The sequence below is a fragment of the Arachis stenosperma genome, chromosome 10 (assembly GCF_014773155.1).
Source record: "Arachis stenosperma cultivar V10309 chromosome 10, arast.V10309.gnm1.PFL2, whole genome shotgun sequence".
Lineage (NCBI taxonomy): Eukaryota > Viridiplantae > Streptophyta > Magnoliopsida > Fabales > Fabaceae > Arachis > Arachis stenosperma.
In genome coordinates, this window is record NC_080386.1 from 60,468,557 (window position 1) to 60,488,015 (window position 19,459).

The following is a 19,459-nucleotide window of genomic DNA, read 5'->3' on the forward strand; positions in this document are numbered from 1 at the left end:
GGGAAAGGAAACATGAAACCATGCTTGAAATCCCTTCTTACACTTGAGTAGAATCTGGGTTTTGGTGTTTGGATACGTGACATATAATCCTCCCTCTACCTAGACATACAAGGGTGTGTGGTATAATCTGGGACCAAGCATATCTCTCTTCGTGAGCAATTAGACCAAGGAATTGGCTATTGATCAAGATATGAGAGATTGAGTCACCAAGGGATTGAGGCTCAATCAATCATGATTGCCAAGAGGTCAATGAGTTGCATGATTGAAGAGGATATAAGCTAGATTTGATCCAAAGAGACAACATCTCCCAATCTCAATGAATTTCCCCATTCTTATCTATCCATTTCTTTACAGTTTAATTTTTACATTCAGCAATTCCCCACTCCCATTTACATTCAAGTCATTTATGATTCAGCACTTTACATTCTGCAATTTCTGTTTCTGCACTTTATTACTTTTCTTTATAATCTAGTCATTTACATTTATGTCATTTACAATTCTGCACTTCACAATCTTATTGATTCGCTTGACTAATTCATCAATCAATTAAAACTGCTTGAATTTGCCAATCTCTGTGGATACGATCCCACTCCACTGTGGGTTATTACTTGGCGATAATTTTGGTGCGCTTGCCAATAGAACTAAGTCACTCATTTTTTAATGGGGTGTGAATTAGTGATCATCACCCTCCTCTTTTCACCATTCTTCTTCTCTTCATTCTAGCATTCAATTATCATGGAAAAGAGATTCAATGTATTAGGGTTTTATGGGAACCTTGGAAGAGGAATCATAAAACCATGCTTGAAATCATTTCTCACACTTGAGTAGCATTTGGGTTTTGGTGTTTGAATATGGTGACATATAATCCTCCCTCTACCTGGACCTATGAGCATGTGTGATATAATTAGGGAACAAGCTTCATCTCTTCTCATGAGCAATTAGACCAAGGAATTGGCTATTGATCAAGATTTGAGAGATTGAGTCACCAAGGAATTAGGGCTCAATCGATCATGATTGCCAAGAGGTCAATGAATTGCATGATTGAAGATGAGATGAAATCAATTAATCCAGAGAATGCAATATCTCTTGATCCCAATGTTTATTTTATCTTTCTTTCTTTTATTTACTTTGTGGTTATTTATATTTTCTGCACTTTACATTTCCAGCACTTTACTTTCTTGTACTTTACTTTCCTTGCCATTTACTTTCTTGCACTTTATTGCTTCCCTTTACTTTCATGTCATTTACTTTTCTTGTTGCTTATCACTCAAAATTGAATCGTCTAACTAGGATAATTAATCAACTATTGCTTGCTTAATCCAATTAATCTCTGTGGATACGATCCCACTCCATTGTGGGTTATTACTTGACGACAATTTGGTGCGCTTGCCAAAGAACAATTTCATTATATGTGGGTAGTGAATTCCGGTCATCGCACGTGTACGCGTAAATGACGCGTGCGTGTCGATAAGAAAAAGGGCAACTGACGCGAAAGCGTGGTGCACGCGTACGCGTGAACAAGCAAAATTTCAGATTTCACGCCTTAGCATAAAGCATGCGTACGCGTGGGTAAGCAGAACGTTGGGCCTCCAACATTGAGTCAAATGCCAATGACAGCAGATTAGCTGGTTTTTCAGGTTTCATTCTTAAATGGTGTTTGAGTCAACGTTGGCCATCAAACGTTGACTCCAACATGAAGCATCAGAATTCATAATTCAAACAGATCCTCTCAATAGCAAAGGGAATCCAATTGGAGCAACTTCAACCCAATTCCATCAAGGTCAAAAGCCCAATATAGAGATTGAAGATCAACGGAAGAAAGTGTATAAATAGTGGAAAATTTAAGTTGAAGGGGGATGGCTTTTTCCCATTCTTTTTCGATTGGAGACTAACTGCACTTTTCATTTTCAGAATTCATAATGTATCTTTTAATTTCAATTTTCATTTTGAGAGCTATGAACAGCTAAACCCCTTTCATTGGGTTAGGGAGCTCTAGTGTAATTCAATGGATCAATAGTAGTTTTTATCTTCTTCTTCTTTCTTTTCTCTTGATTTTTGTTAGAAAGCTTTCAGTCTTAATTCATTTGGATAATTGTCTTGAGAAAGAAGCTATCCATAATTGGAATTCTTTGGATCCTTGAGAGAGGTGTAACGACCCAATTTTTAGTATGTCTAGATCATATCGGAAATTGAGCGTTACCAACTTGTCTTCCTAATTATTATCTATTATTTATTATATGAGCCTAATTCGCTGTTAAAAAATGTAGTTATTTTGCGAGGTACTTATTTTTTAAAACGTTTGGATTAATAGATGGAATCATTCATAATCAATTCACAAGTAATAACGTTCTGATGACTATTCATCTTCTGAAGAGGATAAAGACATTGTTGAAGGGCAAATTGCCCAATATTTAGGAGCAATCATGAAGCTGAATGCCAAGCTGTTTGGTAATGAGACTTGGGAGGAAGAGCCTCCCTTGCTCACCAATGAATTGAATACATTAGTTTAGCAAAAGTTACCTCAAAAGAAACAGGATCCTGGTAAATTCTTAATACCCTGTACCATAGGCACCATGACCTTTGAAAAAGCTCTAGTGACCTAGGGTCAGGGATAAACATGATGCCCCTCTCTGTAATGGAGAAACTTAGAATCTATGAGGTACAGGCTGCCAAATTCTCATTGGAGATGGTAGATAACTCTATCAAAAAGGCTTATGGACTAGTAGAGGACGTGCTAGTAAAGGTTGAAGGCCTTTACTTCCCTGTTGATTTCATAATCCTAGACAATATGAGGGATGAGGATGAATCCATCATCCTTGGAAGACCCTTCCTAGCCACAGCAAGAGCTGTTATTAATGTTGACAGAGGAGAGTTGATCCTTCATGCGAATGAAGAATGCCTTGTAGTAAAGACTCAAGGTTCTCCATCTGTAACCATGGCGAGTAAGCATGAAGAGCTTCTCCCAATACAAAGTCAAACAGAGCCCCCACATTCAAACTCTAAGTTTGGTGTTGGGAGGCTGCAGCCAAACTCTAAGTTTGGTGTTGAGAGATCTCAACCATACTCTGAACATCTGTGAGACTCCATGAGAGCTCACTATCAAGCTATTGACATTAAAGAAGCGCTTATTGGGAGGCAACCCAATTTTATTTTAATTTTATCTATATTATTTTGTTTTCTTTTAGGTTGATGATTGATGACTACGCATCATGTTATGTTTTTCTATGCTTTTTCATATAAAAATCAATTCATAATGCTTAATTATGGGAGTGTTTTGGTGATTAAATTGAATATTGCTTTGATTGCTTGAGTTAATAAATTTTGTAGGAAATTATGGAAAATGAAGCAATAAAAGCACTAATAGAGGAAGCACACTCCCAAGGTGGCAAAAAGTTGGAAACAAACTCAAAGAGAAGCAAAGAGGATTTGCAACCCTGACCTCTTCACACTCCAACAAGAATAACTCAAGCTACAAAGCTTCAAATGAAGTGATCTCAGTGTCATTAGAAAGTAGACTTCCAGAGCTTTCCAACCATATATAACACTTTATAGTTGACACTGATTTGAGGGGACAAATTGCTATTCGTTTAGCTTCACAATTTCAGCGTAAAACAAGTCCCTGCAGTTCGCCAGACTGACCTCTTCACCTTCAAAAGCTCATAACTTGGGCTAGAGAAGTCCAATTGACATGCTTCCAGCGGCGTTGGAAAGCTGAGATCTAGGGCTTTCCAAAGATATATAATAGTCTATAGTGGACATTCAATTTGGAGACCCAAACAGACCAATACTTCAGCGTGTAAGGTTTTTCCAAACCTTCAAAAGCCCAAAATGCCACTTCAATGACACTCCACATTGGGCAACTTCCAAATACTCCAATCCCTTCATTTATTCTTCAATGTTTCAAGCTTCTATGAAGGGAGTTAAAAGTTCACAAGCCCAAGTCAAGCCACAAGTAACAATCAATCAAGGCCACAAGAATCATCTAGAAGTAATTAGGAAATTTGCATTTGATTGTAATTTCATTTGAATTTGTAATTTAGGTAGCTTATAAATAGGGCCTTAGATTCATCATTTGATACACACCATGGAGGGGTGGAGGTGACTCCACTCCCCTTTCACTCTCATTCTCTTCTCTTCTTCTATTTTCTTTCATTCACACTTTTGTAAATATTTTTGTTATGATGAGTTTCTAATTTCCAACATTTGGGAGAGAGAGCTCTATTGCAATTTAATGGGTTGATTTATTTTCATTCTTCATCTTCAATTCTTCTTTCATTGTTTCTTTAGAGAGAGTCTTTGTGCTTCAAAGATCTAATTACTATCGAGAGAGGGATTAGATCTATTTAAATTCTATGATGAACTTGAGAAAGGAGTCATAGAATTTAGTTTGAGGCTCTTCTCTCACAACTCTCTTGATTGATAATTCTTAGCTTGATATGTGAGATGTAATCACTTTGAATTGAAATCTTGAGGGTTGTGTGGCTCTAAATTAGAGACCATTCTTCATCTCTTCTCATGAGCAATTAGATCAAGAGATTGGCAATTGATCAAGTTAAGAGAAATCAAATCACCAAGAGATTGGGGTTTGATTACTTATGATTTGCCAAGAGATCAATGATTGCATGATTGAAGTGGAGATGAGAATTGTTGATCTTGAGAATGCAATATCTCTTGATCCTAATGTTAATTTCATTCTTAATTCTTGTTATTTACTTCTTGTCTTTAATTCTTGTCATTTAATTGTTCTCTTTAAATTCTTGTCATTTACTTATGCACATTTATGGCTTTCTTTACTTTGGCACCTTTATGCCTTCCAAGTGTTTGTAGAAATACTTCACTTGGTTTTACTTTCTAGTCATTTACTTTCTTGCACTTTACTTTCTTGTACTTTCTATTCCTTGCAATTTACATTCTTGCACTTTAATTTTTAGCACTTTAATTTCTTGTCATTTACTTTCCTTGCACTTTATTGCTTTTATTTAATTTCAAGTCATTTACATTTCTTGTTGCTTATCACTCAAACTTGAATCGTCTAACTAGAATAATTAATCAACTATTGCTTGCTTAATCCATTAATCCTCGTGGGATCGACCTCACTCTAAGTGAGTTTTACTACTTGATACGACCCGGTATACTTGCCGGTAATTACGTGAAATAAATTTTTACGTATCAATGATCATGTGAATTCACAAAGACAATTACAAAAAAATAAAGAAAAAATAAAAAACAGCATTGAAAACAGCATACCCTGGAGGAAGGACTTACTGGCATTTAAACGCCAGTAAGGGTAGCAAAATGGGCATTTACACGCCCAATCTGGCACCTTTTTGGGCGTTTAAACGCCATAATAGGGCACCAGACTGGCGTTTAAATGCCAGAACAAGGCAATAAACTGGCATTTAGATGCCAGAACAGGAAGGAAAGCTGGCGTTTAAACGCCAAAACAGGGCAGTAGACTGGCGTTTAAACGCCATGATTGCACTTTAAGGAGCTTTGAACGCCCAATTGGAGCAGGGATGAGAATTCCTTGACCCCTCAGGATCTGTGGACCCCACAGGATCACCACCAACCTCAATTCACTCTCTTTGCTCTTCACACCTTTCTACAACACTCTTCCCCAAATACCCTTCACCAATCACCTCCAAATCTCTTCCCCAAATACCCTTCACCAATCACCTCCTTAACTCTTCCCCAAAAACCCCACCCACCTTCAAAATTCAAAACCATCTCCCTCCCAAACCCACCCAAGCCATTTGGCCACTCTCCCTATAAATACCCCCGTTCACACCTTCATTTTCACACATCTCAAACACATTCTTTCCCTCTTGGCTGAACCCTATACACCTTCCATCTCCTCTATTTTCTTCTTATTCTACATCTTTCCTTCTTCTTTTGCTCGAGGATGAGCAAATATTTTAAGTTTGGTGTGGTAAAATTATTGCTTTTTGTTTTTCCATAACCATTTAGGGCACCTAAGGCCAGAGAAACCTCTAGAAAGAGGAAAGGAAAGGCAACTGCTTCCACCTCTGAGTCATGGGAGATGGAGAAATTCATCTCAAAGGTCCATCAAGACCACTTCTATGAAGTTGTGGCCAAGAAAAAGGTGATCCCTGAGGCCCCTTTTAGGATCAAAAAGGGTGAATATCCGGAGATCCGACAAGAGATACGAAGAAGAGGTTGGAAAGTTCTTGCCAACCCCATTCAACAAGTCAGAATCTTAATGGTCCAAGAGTTCTATACAAATGCATGGATCACTAGGAACCATGATCAAAGTATGAACCCAAAACCAAAGAATCGGCTTACAATAGTTCGGGGGAAATACTTAGATTTCAGTCCAGAAAACGTGAGGCTAACGCTCAACTTGCCAATGATGGAAGAAAATACACGCCCCTACACTAGAAGGGTCAACTTTGATCAAAGATTGGACCAAGTCCTCATGGTCATATGTGTAGAAGAAGCTCAATAGAAAAGAGACTCAAGAGGTAACCCGGTTCAATTGAGAAGACTGGATCTTAGGCCTGTGGCTAGAGGATGGTTGGAGTTCATCCAACGCTCTATGATTTCCACTAGCAACTGATCTGAGGTAACTGTGGATTGGGCCATCATGATCCATAGTATCATGATTAGAGAGGAAATAGAAGTTCATGAAATGATACCTCTAGAACTCTACAAGGTGGCTAACAAGTCTTCACCTTTGGCAAGATTAGCCTTTTCTCATCTCATATGTCACCTTTGCTATTCAGCTGGGATTGTCATAGAGGAAGACATCCTTATTGAAGACGACAAGCCCATCACTAAGAAGAGGATGGAGTAAACTAGAGAGCCCATTCATGGCACTCAACAAGAGCAGGAGGAATTACCTCATCAAGAAATCCCTGAGATGCCTCAAGGGATGCAATTTCCTCCACACAATTATTGGGAACAGCTCAACACTTCTTTGGAAAGCTTGAGTTACAACATGGACCAATCAAGGGTTGAAAACCAAGAGCACTCCATCATTCTCCATGAGATTAGAGAAGATCAAAGAGCTCTGAAGGAGGAGCAACAAAGGAAAGAAAGAGACATAGAGAAGCTTAGGCGCTCCATTGGTTCTTCAAGAGGAAGACGCCACCCTCGCTAAGGTGGACTCCTTCCTTAATCTCCTTGTCTATTTATTTTTCTATTTTCGGCTTTATGCTGTATATTCTATCTATGTTTGTGTCTTCATTACATGATCATTAGTGTCTAGTGTCTATGTCTTAAAGCTATGAATAAATGAATCCTTCACCTCTCTTAAATGAAAAATGTGCTTAATTACAAAATAACAAGAAGTACTTGGATTTTAAATTTTATCTTGAAATTAGTTTAATTATTTTGATGTGCTGGCAATACTTTTTGTTTTCTGAATGAATGCTTGAACATTGCATATTTTTTGTCTTGTTGTTTATGAATGTTAAAGTTGTTGGCTCTTGAAAGAATGATAAACAAAGAGAAATGTTATTGATAATCTGAAAAATTATGAAATTGATTCTTGAAGCAAGAAAAAGCAATGAAAAAAATGACAAAAAAAAAGAAAGAAAAGAAAAAGAAAAAGCAAGCAGAAAAAGCCAATAGCCCTTTGAACTAAAAGGCAAGGGTAAAAAGGATCCAAGGCTTTGAGCATTAATGGATAGGAGGGCCCAAGGAAATAAAATCTGGGCCTAAGCAGATAAATCAAGCTGTCCCTAACCATGTGCTTGTGGCATGCAAGTCCAAGCGAAAAGCTTGGGACTGAGTGGTTAAAGTCATGATCCAAAGCAAAAAGAGTGTGCTTAAGAACTTTGGACACCTCTAACTGGGGAATCTAGCAAGGCTGAGTCACAATATGAAAAGGTTCACCCAGTTATGTGTCTGTGGCATTTATGTGTCCGGTGGTAATACTGGAAAACAAAGTGCTTAGGGCCACAACCAAGACTCACAAAGTAGCTGTATTCAAGAATCAACGTACTGAACTAGGAGAATCAATAACACTATCTAAAATTCTGAGTTCCTATAGATGCCAATCATTCTGAATTTCAAAGGAAAAAGTGAGATGCCAAAACTGTTCAGAAGCAAAAAGCTACAAGCCCCGCTCATCTAATTAGAACTAAGTTTCGTTGATAATGTGGGATTGATAAACGAGATTTTTGCATGTTGATATAGAATTCAATAGAGAGTAGAGAGTACAATCGTGAGTATAGTCTAATCAACACTTAAACCTCGCATCAAACAATTCTACAATCTACAATCAAGAGTATTAATCTCCCGAGTCGTCCTCCCTTGGAATTGCTAGAGAATGCATGTTATTGATTAGGAAACTTTTTGTTATGAATTGGTGTATTGATAGCAAAAGTAGATGACAAACAATCAATATTAAAGGACTTGGCCTAGGGTTGGTATTAGAAACTCTATCACTATAGTTTCCTTCAATGATGATAACAATTAAGTCTTGATCCACTTAGTTGACCTCTAAGTATAGAGAAAAGTCAAGTGAAAGTAATTTGCTTGGATCACAAGTCTTAGCTTCACCCTAAGGGAATCTAAATTTAGTGCATCCCAAACCAATTAGCAAACCTTAATTCTCAATCAACAACTGACATTCACTATTCAACTTCCCTAATGAACCAAACCCTAAGCCAAGTGGGAGATTTCTACTCCATAACTAGTATTGGCATTTTGTCAAACAATTGATGAGCATTCATGAAAGACATTGAGGAATTAGAATGAAGAATGGAAATGAGGGAATCTAAATCATACAATTATCTACAATTGAACAATCACAAGTAAGAAACATGAAATTACCTCAATTCAATAATTCCAATATCCAAGTAACAAAAGCTAAGCTAGATCCCAAGTGAAAGGATCCAAGAACACTAATTGAGAATATGAGAAGAGTAGATCTACTAATTGCATCAAAATAAAGTGTATTACAATGGATCTCACCAAGGAAAATCAATGGAGAATGGTAATGGAGATTTGAGAAGAGTGAAATTCTAGAGAGAAGTTGGAGATTCTCTCTCTACCCAAAGTGTAACTAACCCCAAGAAAAATCTAGAAAAATGTAAAAATGAGCAAAAGTCCCTTAACCCTTCATGACTTGGTCTTCTTAAGCTTTTCCCGCCAAAATACTTCCCCAAAATAGGGCTTCCAACTGTCTCCACACTCAGGTCACGTGCTCTTCTTAAAAATCATGTGAGACCATCGACGCGTACGTGCACAGCACGCGTACGCGTCCCTGGAACAATTGCAATTCGCGCGCAAGCGTAACGTACGCAGACGCGTTCATGAGGATCATGACTTAGCCGCTACACACGACGGCTTGTAACTTGGCTCCTGGCTTTGGCTTCTGGCTTTGCAATCCACGCGGACCCGCCATGTACGCGCACACGTCCTTGCTGAGGTTTCCAAAGCTTATTTTCTCATGCTCTTTTTCTTTGCACCTACTTTCCTTCTCTCCTCCGGGTCATCTCTACCCTATATTCTGAAACCACTTAACACACAGGTCACGGCATTGAATGGCACCAAGGGAGGATTAGAAATGTATCTAATTTAGTACAAAATAAGCATGTTTCCATCCATGAGGCAAAATTAGGAAAGGAACACAAAGTTATGTCTTTTCATATGAATAGTGTGTGGAATCATTGATGAAACTCTCGAAATCAGTACAAGATAAACCCTAAAAGCGGGGTTTATCAACCTCCCCACACTTAGATTTTAGCATGTCCTCATGCTTAGAGAAAAGCAAAAGACCAAAGGATCACAAAGGTATAAGACTCATGGGGTGCAATCTACTTACATGAATACAACTACGACTGACGCTACTATCTACTTGGTTAAGAGCAAATCAATCTTCCTAAGATACATTCAAGCACATAGGGCAAGGCGGTAGGCAATGCATGGAGCTTACCAATTTTAATCATCAAAGTGAGATATGCGCAACTTGCATGGAGAACGCTCGTGAGAGCCGGGAATAAGAATTAGAGCCTTGAACCCTCACCGGAAGTATTTGCACTCTATCCGTTCGGTGTATCGGGTTAATCACTCAGTCCCCCCTATTTCATGCTTTACCAAAATTTGTTTTTCCTCTAACAATCAACAATTTTTATATGCAAGCACACATGCATCATGAGGTCTTTCCTAGGTTGTAGTGGGGTTAGGGTCAAGGTAGGGTTATATATTTGGCTAAGTGGGCTGAAATTGGATCTTTTGATTAACCTAAACTTCCCACCCAACCTATATAACATCCTATGTACTTATATACTAGTCTAACTACCCATTACTCACTCTTCTACATACTTATGCATTTTCTTTTGCTTTATAACACATATGCACTGACTTTTGTTGGACTTTACTTTGGGGCTTTTTGTCCCCTTTTCTTATTGCTTCTCTTCTTTCTTTTTTTTTCACAATTATTTTATATTATTATTTCTTTTTCTTTTCTTTCTCTTTTTCTTTGCTTTCCTCATTTTTTTTCACAAGTATCAATGCATAAGGTCTTACATTTGATTGGCACATGAGTATGTACCTGATTCCCAAATATAGAAACATAAAACAAAATCATCCTTTTACCTCAACCAATGTCCCACCCCATTTTCCCCACACTTGAATGACACACACACACTAGCCTAAGCTAATCAAAGATCCACATAGGGACATTCATGGTTTTTCACTTCTTGGCTCGTAATGTGCAAAAATAAAGAATGAGTGGGTTAAGCGTAGGCCCAAAGTTGGTTGCAAAGGTTGTTTATATGGTAGGGCTATTTGGGTAGTGGCTAAGTGAATTGATAGCCTCAATCATATACATGTATTCACACATACAACAATGGATATATAGAGTCAAACAAAGTAAGGATCACAATCATAGAGAGAGAACAATGCACACAAGAAGAAAGATAAGTGACCATAAGATGTAGCCACGCAATAAGGCTCAAAACTCACTTGCTTGTGTTCTTAACTCAAAATCCATGTTCCAAAGTACAATCTCCAAGCAAGCTTAGCATCAAGAGTTTTTTTCGAAATTGGTAAGGTTGCCCTAAAATCTTAATTTCCTAGAAGAGAGTTCATTATTCCAACCAAATAGACTTATCATGCAAATGGTATCAAGAAAAACCTAATCATGTAAACTATCCTAACTAAAAGGGAATTCACAAGTTTATTCGGGTGTTACCTACGGAGATCGGTCGGCCGACCTCCCCACACTTAAAACTTAGCACGGTCTTCGTGCTATAAGTGATGCATAATGGGTGGTCGGGACCGGAGTGTCCTTCATCTCCTTTGTCAGTGCTATGTCCGCTTGATGTCGCGGTGGATGTGGAGATATCCAGCTCCTCTATAGGCGGGGTGACAATGCTTAGAAGCTTCTTCACGTGAGCATATCGGCGTTGGTTGCGCCGATCATAACGGTCCAACTTCTTGTGAAGGTCTTCAAGGCGTTGGGCGGGTGATTTAGGCGGTGCGGATGAGGCCGTAGAAATGCAAGCGGTAGTGGCCATGCCAAGGTTCTTGGTAACTTCTGGGGGTCTGAGGCACTTTTTGGTCGGGATAACATCTCCATCAATTGGAATCAAGGTCCTCCTATCCTTAGTCTCGCGTTGAACACCGGCTGCCGCGACTAACTCGGTTACCATAGCGGGGAAAGGCAAGTTACCCTTAACATGAATGCGCCCCATGGATTGGCGGATGGCATGCGGGATATCGACTGGTTTCTCGGTTAGAATGCACCAAATCAATAAGGCAAGCTCGGCGGTGATGGATGACCCATGGGTGCTTGGAACCACGTAGTGAGCTAGGATTTGGGCCCATACCGTGGCTTCTTAAGTAAGGAACCATGCATCTAAACCCTTTGGTCTTCGCTCTACAGTCCCTCGGATCCAAGAGGCTTCGGGTAAAGCTATCACTTCGAGAATCGCACCCCAATCGAACTCCCGTTTGCCGCATGCCGACAAGACTTCTTGATAGGCGTCATATCCATCTGCTAATGGCCTGATCTTAAGTACTTCTTGGATGGCTTCCTCCGTGACCGGTACTTGCTTTCGGCGCATAAAAACTGATGTGAGAAGGGGTGAGTGGTAGTTGGAGTAGAACTCCACTAGCCATGATAAGTTGACCTCTATTGGTCGCCTAATGAGGAACTTCCATTGCCTCTGCTCAATGCAGGGCTTCACCAACGGAGCGATGTGATCCGGTAAGACTAGAAGGGGCTCCGGGTGGTAGTTCCGCTCAGTCATTCCGGGGTAAACAAGTTCACAATAATGGTTGGGGAACTTGTTTGAATCCTTTGGAGGGTTGTCCTTCTCTAGAACATCAATGTTGGAGGGTCCCTTAGCCTTTTTTATGAGGGGCTTGGCCGTTGGCTCTTGGCGCACTCTATTGGCGGTTGGTTTCTTCTGAGGGGCCTTCCATTTGTCCTTCTTGATCACCATCCTGCAGGAGTGAAATGGAGGGGAATATCAAACCCAAAGGGACACAACTATATAGGAAGCATGCAAGTGAGAGATTATGCCATATGGGATGAAGTGTCCCCACTACATGACAGCTGCAACATGTAACTAAGACAACATTTGTTATGCAAAGCAAATCACTAGCATGTGGTATAGGGGTGGTTTAAGCATGCAAGTAAGAGGCATGAGAAGCATACACCCACAAATATCAAGGATGGAAAGCAAGTCATGGTAAGGGAAGTAAGTAGAATGTAAAATGTATGGAGATGCACTTAAGAATAATCAAGGTAATGAGAGAAAGCACAAAGTTGGGAAACAATGAGTCAAAATGAACTCAAAAGATCATGTGTACTTTTCCTCAAACACTTGGCGTGCTTCCTATTTGTAGTACACCAATAAGTGGAAAAAAGGGCAATGTAACATCCCACAAAGCAACATTAATCACCACCATGCACTATGGTTGCAAAGAAATCATGCAAAATATTTCAATCCACTAATGCAAAAGAAGTCATAACCACAACACCCACGAAGAGCTATAAAAAGAAAAACAAAGTCACCCAAGTAATGAAGAGCTCAAAAGAGAAAAGGGGAAGCTACCTAAGAGAAAGCAAAATCAACTAACTAAGAAAGAAGTGAGAGAAGTAGAACAAGAGGGGAAGTAGAATATAGTACCTTGAAAGAGATGGAAAGAGAGTGGATGAGTATGTGAGAGGAAGTGGTAGAAAAAAGTGAAGACTTAGAGAGGAGAGAAAATGTGGGGACCACCGGAGGTGGGTGGTCGTCGGAGGTGGTGCTGGAAGGTGGGTGGAGTGGTGTAGAGAGGGGTTGGAAGAAAGGAGATAGTAAATAGTAGAAGGGGTGAGAAAGGGAGAGGGAAGTGTGCTCCCTTTATAATTCTCGTCGCGCATCTACGCGTGCGCGCCCGCGCAGGGAAGCATGATGAAGTAGGGACGCGCACGCGCACAGTGCGCGCGAGCGTATGTGTGGTTGTGCCAATAGCATAAAGTTGGCCCAGAAGTGGCACAACTCTCTGGAAAATGTATCGGAGGTTGGCTGCAGGGGTCATGGCGCGCGCGCGCACATGGCGCGGGCGCACAAGGGCTGAATTTTGAAGTTGGCGCGCGCGCGGCTGGTCCGCGCACGCGGCAGTGAGCTTAGGCCTCAGGCATGAAATAGGCCTGGGTTTGGCACAACTCTCTAGAAAGTGTACCAGAGGTTACGACAGGATCATGGACGCGGGCGCGGCATGGACGTGGGCGTGTCCATTGCGCTTCGAATTTACCGACGCGCTGGCGCCCGGTGCGCGCACACGGCAGTGGTGGTGTGCTGGGGGCTCAGTGCAGGCGCGAGAGTGGTCCAACTCTCTGGAAAATGTATGGGCCTGCATCCACGCTAAAGACGTGTGTGCGTACGGCGTGCGCTCGCGTCCTCTCCCCTTTTTTTTTTGAATATGCACATATGATCACAACTATAGCAGGTACTTAGCTAAAACTTCATCAAAGACCTAGCAATGAGTTGTTTTCTATCATTCAAATAGTTCATAGTGCAAATTATCTAGAATTCAAATCTACTACTCAAGTCAAGTGTTAAGCAAGTATCAATCAAAGAAGAGTTCAATGGCTATATACAAATGGTAGATCTTACCATGGTGGGGTGTCTCCCACCTAGCACTTTTGTTTACCTTTCTTAAGTTGGACTTCCACTAGCTCAATGTTCTTGTTCATGAGGTGCATCCTTCAAGAGGAATACTTCAATTTCCTTGGAGTTCTTTCTTTGCTCACCATGGTATAATTTGAGACGATGGCCATTTACCTTGAAAATATCCGGACTTGATGGGTGACGCAAGTGGTAGACTCCATAGGGTTCCACCTTCTCTACTTGGTAAGGTCCATCCCATCTTGATCTAAGCTTTCCGGGTAACAATCTCAACCTTGAATTGTAAAGTAGGACTAGGTCACCGGGTCCAAATTCCCTTCTCCTAATGTTCTTGTCATGGATGGCTTTCATCTTTTCCTTGTAGAGCCTAGAATTGTCATAGGCCTCTAATCTCAAGCATTCCAATTCCGTCAATTGAAGCTTTCTCTCAATTCTGGCTCCTCCGAAATTTAGATTGCATTCCTTTACGGCCCAATAAGCTTTGTGTTCGATTTCTACCGGCAAATGGCAAGCCTTACCATATACTATCCTAAAAGGGCTCATGCCAATCGGTGTTTTGTAAGCTGTTCGATACGCCCAAAGTGCATCGGAGAGCTTGGTGCTCCAATCCTTCCTACTCGGCTTCACAATTCTCTCCAACACATGCTTAATTTCCCGGTTAGAAACCTCAGCTTGGCCATTTGTTTGGGGGTGATATGCCGTGGCAATTTTGTGTGTGATACCATACTTTCTCATGAGTCCGTCCATTTTTAGCTTATCCCTTTGGTGTTTGGTAAGCTTAGAAGGGAAGGACCGTGAGACCAAGTAGTTCGCTATTTGAGCATACCAAGGAACAACCTCCGAGATTAAATGCAAGCCTTCGAGTGGAAAGGAATCATTGATAGGAGTGGTATCACCATTTGTGTTTTCAAGGCGACTTAAGTGGTCCGCCACTAAGTTTTGTGAACCACTTCTATCCTTAATTTCCAAATCGAATTCTTGCAACAATAGTACCCATCGGATCAATCGAGGTTTCGATTCCTTTTTAGCCAACAAATACTTCAATGCCGCGTGATCCGAAAACACTACTACCTGGGAACCAAGAAGATAGGCTCGAAACTTGTCCAAAGCAAAAACAATAGTCAAAAGTTCTTTCTCGGTAGTAGTGTAATTGGATTGGGCTCCATCTAGTATTTTTGATGCATATGCAATGACATAAGGGTTCTTACCCTCGCGTTGTGCTAACGCGGCTCCCATCGCTTGGTTTGAAGCATCGCACATTATTCCAAATGGCCGATTCCAATCCGGCCCTCGTACGATAGGAGCTTGTGTCAATGCCACTTTAAGCTTATCGTAAGCTTCCATGCATTCTTTGCTTAGATCAAATTCAGTTTCCTTTTGCAATAGTCGAGAGAGAGGCAATGCTATCTTGCTAAAGTCCTTGATAAATCTCCGGTAGAATCCTACATGTCCAAGGAATGAACGTACTTCCCTCTTGGAGGAGGGGTAAGGCAAGCTAGATATAACATTTATTTTTGCCAGATCTGCGGAGATGCCTTTTTGGGAAACAATATGCCCTAAAACAATGCCTTGTCGAACCATGAAATGACATTTTTCGAAATTTAAGACAAGGTTTGATTTAGTGCATCTTTCCATGACTTTTTCAAGGTTCTCCAAGCAATGATTAAAAGACTCACCATACACGCTGAAATCATCCATGAAAACTTCCATGCATTGTTCTAAAAAGTCCGCAAATAAGCTCATCATGCATCTTTGGAAAGTTGCCGGTGCGTTGCATAAGCCAAATGGCATACGCTTGTAGGCATAAGTTCCAAAGGGGCAAGTAAATGTTGTTTTTTCTTGGTCTTTTAGAGCAATGTGTATTTGGAAGTATCCTGAGTAACCATCTAGAAAACAATAGTGCGATTTACCGGCTAGTCGATCAAGCATTTGATCAATAAATGGTAGTGGAAAGTGATCTTTTCTAGTGGCCGCATTCAACCTTTAGTAGTCTATTGATGAGCGGATAATTTATACGCTTTTTGGCATTGTTTTTAGGTAGTTTTTAGTAAGTTCAAGCTACTTTTAGGGATGTTTTCATTAGTTTTTATGTTAAATTCACATTTCTGGACTTTACTATGAGTTTGTGCGTTTTTCTGTGATTTCAGGTAATTTCTGGCTGAAATTGAGGGACTTGAGCAAAACTCTGAAAGAAGGCTGACAAAAGGACTGCTGATGCTGTTGGATTCTAACCTCCCTGCACCCGAAATGGATTTTCTGGAGCTACAAAACTCCAAATGGCGCACTCTCAACGGCGTTGGAAAGTAGACATCCAGCGCTTTCCAGCAATATATAATAGTCTATACTTTATTCGGGTATTGACGATGTAAAGTGGTGCTCAACGCCAAGTACATGCTGCTGTCTGGAGTTAAACACCAGAAACACGTCATAACCCGGAGTTGAACGCCAGAAACACGCTATAACTCGGCGTTCAACTCCAAGAAAAGCCTCAGCTCGTGGATAGATCAAGCTCAGCCCAAGCACATACCAAGTGGGTCCCGGAAGTGGATTTATGCATCAATTACTTACTCATGTAAACCCTAGTAGCTAGTCTAGTATATATAGGACATTTAACTATTGTATTAGACATCTTTTGATCACTTTAGATCTAAGGAACATCTGGGGGCGCATAGTCCTTAGACCATGGGGGCTGGCCATTCGGCCATGCCTGAACCTTTCACTTATGTATTTTCAACGGTGGAGTTTCTGCACACCATAGATTAAGGGTGTAGAGCTCTGCTGTACCTCAAGTTTCAATACAATTACCATTACTTTATATTCAATTCTCTTTTATTCTTATTCTAAGATATACGTTGCACTTCAACTTGATGAATGTGATGATCCGTGACACTCATCATCATTCTCACCTATGAACGCGCGTGACTGACAACCACTTCCGTTCTACTTTAGGCCGGGCGCATATCTCTTAGATTCCCCAATAGAATCTTCGTGGTATAAGCTAGATAGATGGCGGCATTCATGGGGATCCAGAAAGTCTAACCTTGTCTATGGTATTCCGAGTAGGATCCCGGGAATCCGGAAAGTCTAACCTTGTCTATCGTATTCCGAGTAGGATTCCGGTATTGAATGACTGTGACGAGCTTCAAACTCCTAATGGCTGGGCGTTAGTGACAGACGCAAAAGAATCAAGGAATTCTATTCCAACCTGATTGAGAACCGACAGATGATTAGTCGTGCTGTGACAGAGCATTTGGACCATTTTCACTGAGATGATGGGATGTAGCCATCAACAAGGGTGATGCCTCCAGACGATTAGCCATGCAGTGACAGCGCATAGGACCATTTTCCCGAGAGGATGAAAAGTAGCCATTGAAGACGGTGATGCCCTACATACAGCTTGCCATGGAAAGGAGTAAGAAGGATTGGATGAATGTAATAAGAAAGTAGAGATTCGAGAGGATTCTAGCATCTCCACACACCTATATGAAATTCCCACCATTAATTTTCATAAGCATTTTTATCCTATTTTATTTTTTGTTTATTATTAATTTTCGAACTCATCATAAACCAATTTAATCTGCCTAACTGAGATTTACAAGGTGACCATAGCTTGCTTCATACCAACAATCTCTGTGCGATCGACCCTTACTCACGTAAGGTATTACTTGGATGACCCAGTACACTTGCTGGTTAAGTTGAACGGAGTTGTGGAAAGAAAGTGCTGAGTTAATTTTTATGCACATGCCAAAGAGCCATTATTGTTGATCACAATTTCGTCCACCAAGTTTTTGGCGCCGTTGCCGGGGATTGTTCGAGTATGGACAACTAACGGTTCATCTTGTTGCTCAGATTAGAGGATTCCTCTTCTTTTCTTGTTTTCTTCTCTTTCATATGAGCAGGAACAAGAAAAAAGGTACTCTTGTTGAAATTGATCCCGAACCTGAAAGGACTCTGAAGAGGAAACTAAGAGAAGCTAAATTACAACAATCTAAAGGTAACCTTTCAGAAATTTTTGAACAAGAGAAGGAGATGGCAGCTGAACTCAATAATGATAATGCAAGGAGAATGCTTGGTGACTTCACAAAGCCAACGTCCAAATTTGAAGGAAGAAGCATCTCCATTCCTGCCATTGGAGCCAATAATTTTGAGCTTAAGCCTCAACTAGTTGCTTTAATGCAACAGAATTGCAAGTTTTATGGACTTCCATCTGAAGATCCTTACCAGTTTTTAACTAAGTTCTTGCAGATTTGTGAGACTGTTAAGACGAATGGAGTTGATCCTGAAGTCTACAGACTCATGCTTTTCCCTTTTGTTGTAAAAGACAGAGCTAGAATATGGTTGGATTCACAACCTAAGGATAGCCTGGACTCCTGGGATAAGCTGGTCACAGCCTTCTTGGATAAATTCTTTCCTCCTCAAAAGCTGAGCAAGCTTAGAGTGGATGTTCAAACCTTCAAACAAAAAGATGGTGAATCCCTCTATGAAGCTTGGGAAAGATACAAGCAGCTGACCAAAAGATGTCCATCTGACATGTCTTTAGAATGGACCATATTAGATATATTCTATTATGGCCTATCTGAATTTTCGAAAATGTCATTGGACCATTCTGCAGGTGGATCAATTCACCTAAAGAAAACACCTGCAGAAGCTCAAGAACTCATTGACATGGTTGCAAATAACCAATGTACACTTCTGAGAGGAATTCCGTGAATAATGGGATACCTCAGAAGAAAGGAGTTCTTGAAATTGATGCTCTGAATGCCATATTGGCTCAGAACAAAGTGTTGACTCAGCAAGTCAACATGATCTCTCAAAGTCTGAATGGATGGCAAAATGCATCCAACAGTACTAAAGAGGCAGCTTCTGAAGAAGCTTATGATCCTGAGAACCCGGCAATGGCAGAGGTCAATTACATGGGTGAACCTTATGGAAACACTTATAATTCATCATGGAGAAATCATCCAAATTTCTCATGGAAGGATCAACAAAAGCCTCAACAAGGCTTTAACAATGGTGGACGCAATAGGCTGAGCAATAGCAAGCCTTTTCCATCATCTTCTCAGCAACAGACAGAGAATTCTGAACAAAGCACTTCTCATTTAGCCAATCTAGTCTCTGATCTGTCAAAGGCCACATTCAGTTTCATGAGTGAAACAAGATCCTCCATCAGAAATCTGGAGGCACAAGTGGGCCAGCTGAGTAAGAAAGTCATTGAAACTCCTCCCAGTATTCTCCCAAGCAATACAGAAGAGAATCCAAAAGGAGAGTGCAAGGCCATTGATATAATCAATATGGCCGAATGCACAAGGGAGGAGGAGGACAAAAATCCTAGTGAGGAAGACCTCCTGGGACGTCCCTCAAGCAAG

The 19,459-nt window shown here is 40.5% G+C and overlaps 1 non-coding gene across 1 annotated transcript; it reads right to left on the bottom strand.

The window, feature by feature from the left end:
- Positions 1–18,521: 18,521 nt before the first annotated feature.
- LOC130958615 (small nucleolar RNA R71) lies at positions 18,522–18,625 on the bottom strand. Its single transcript, XR_009077728.1, has one exon. It is a non-coding gene; the product is annotated as a small nucleolar RNA R71 (small nucleolar RNA).
- Between the last annotated feature and the right edge of the window lie 834 nt (positions 18,626–19,459).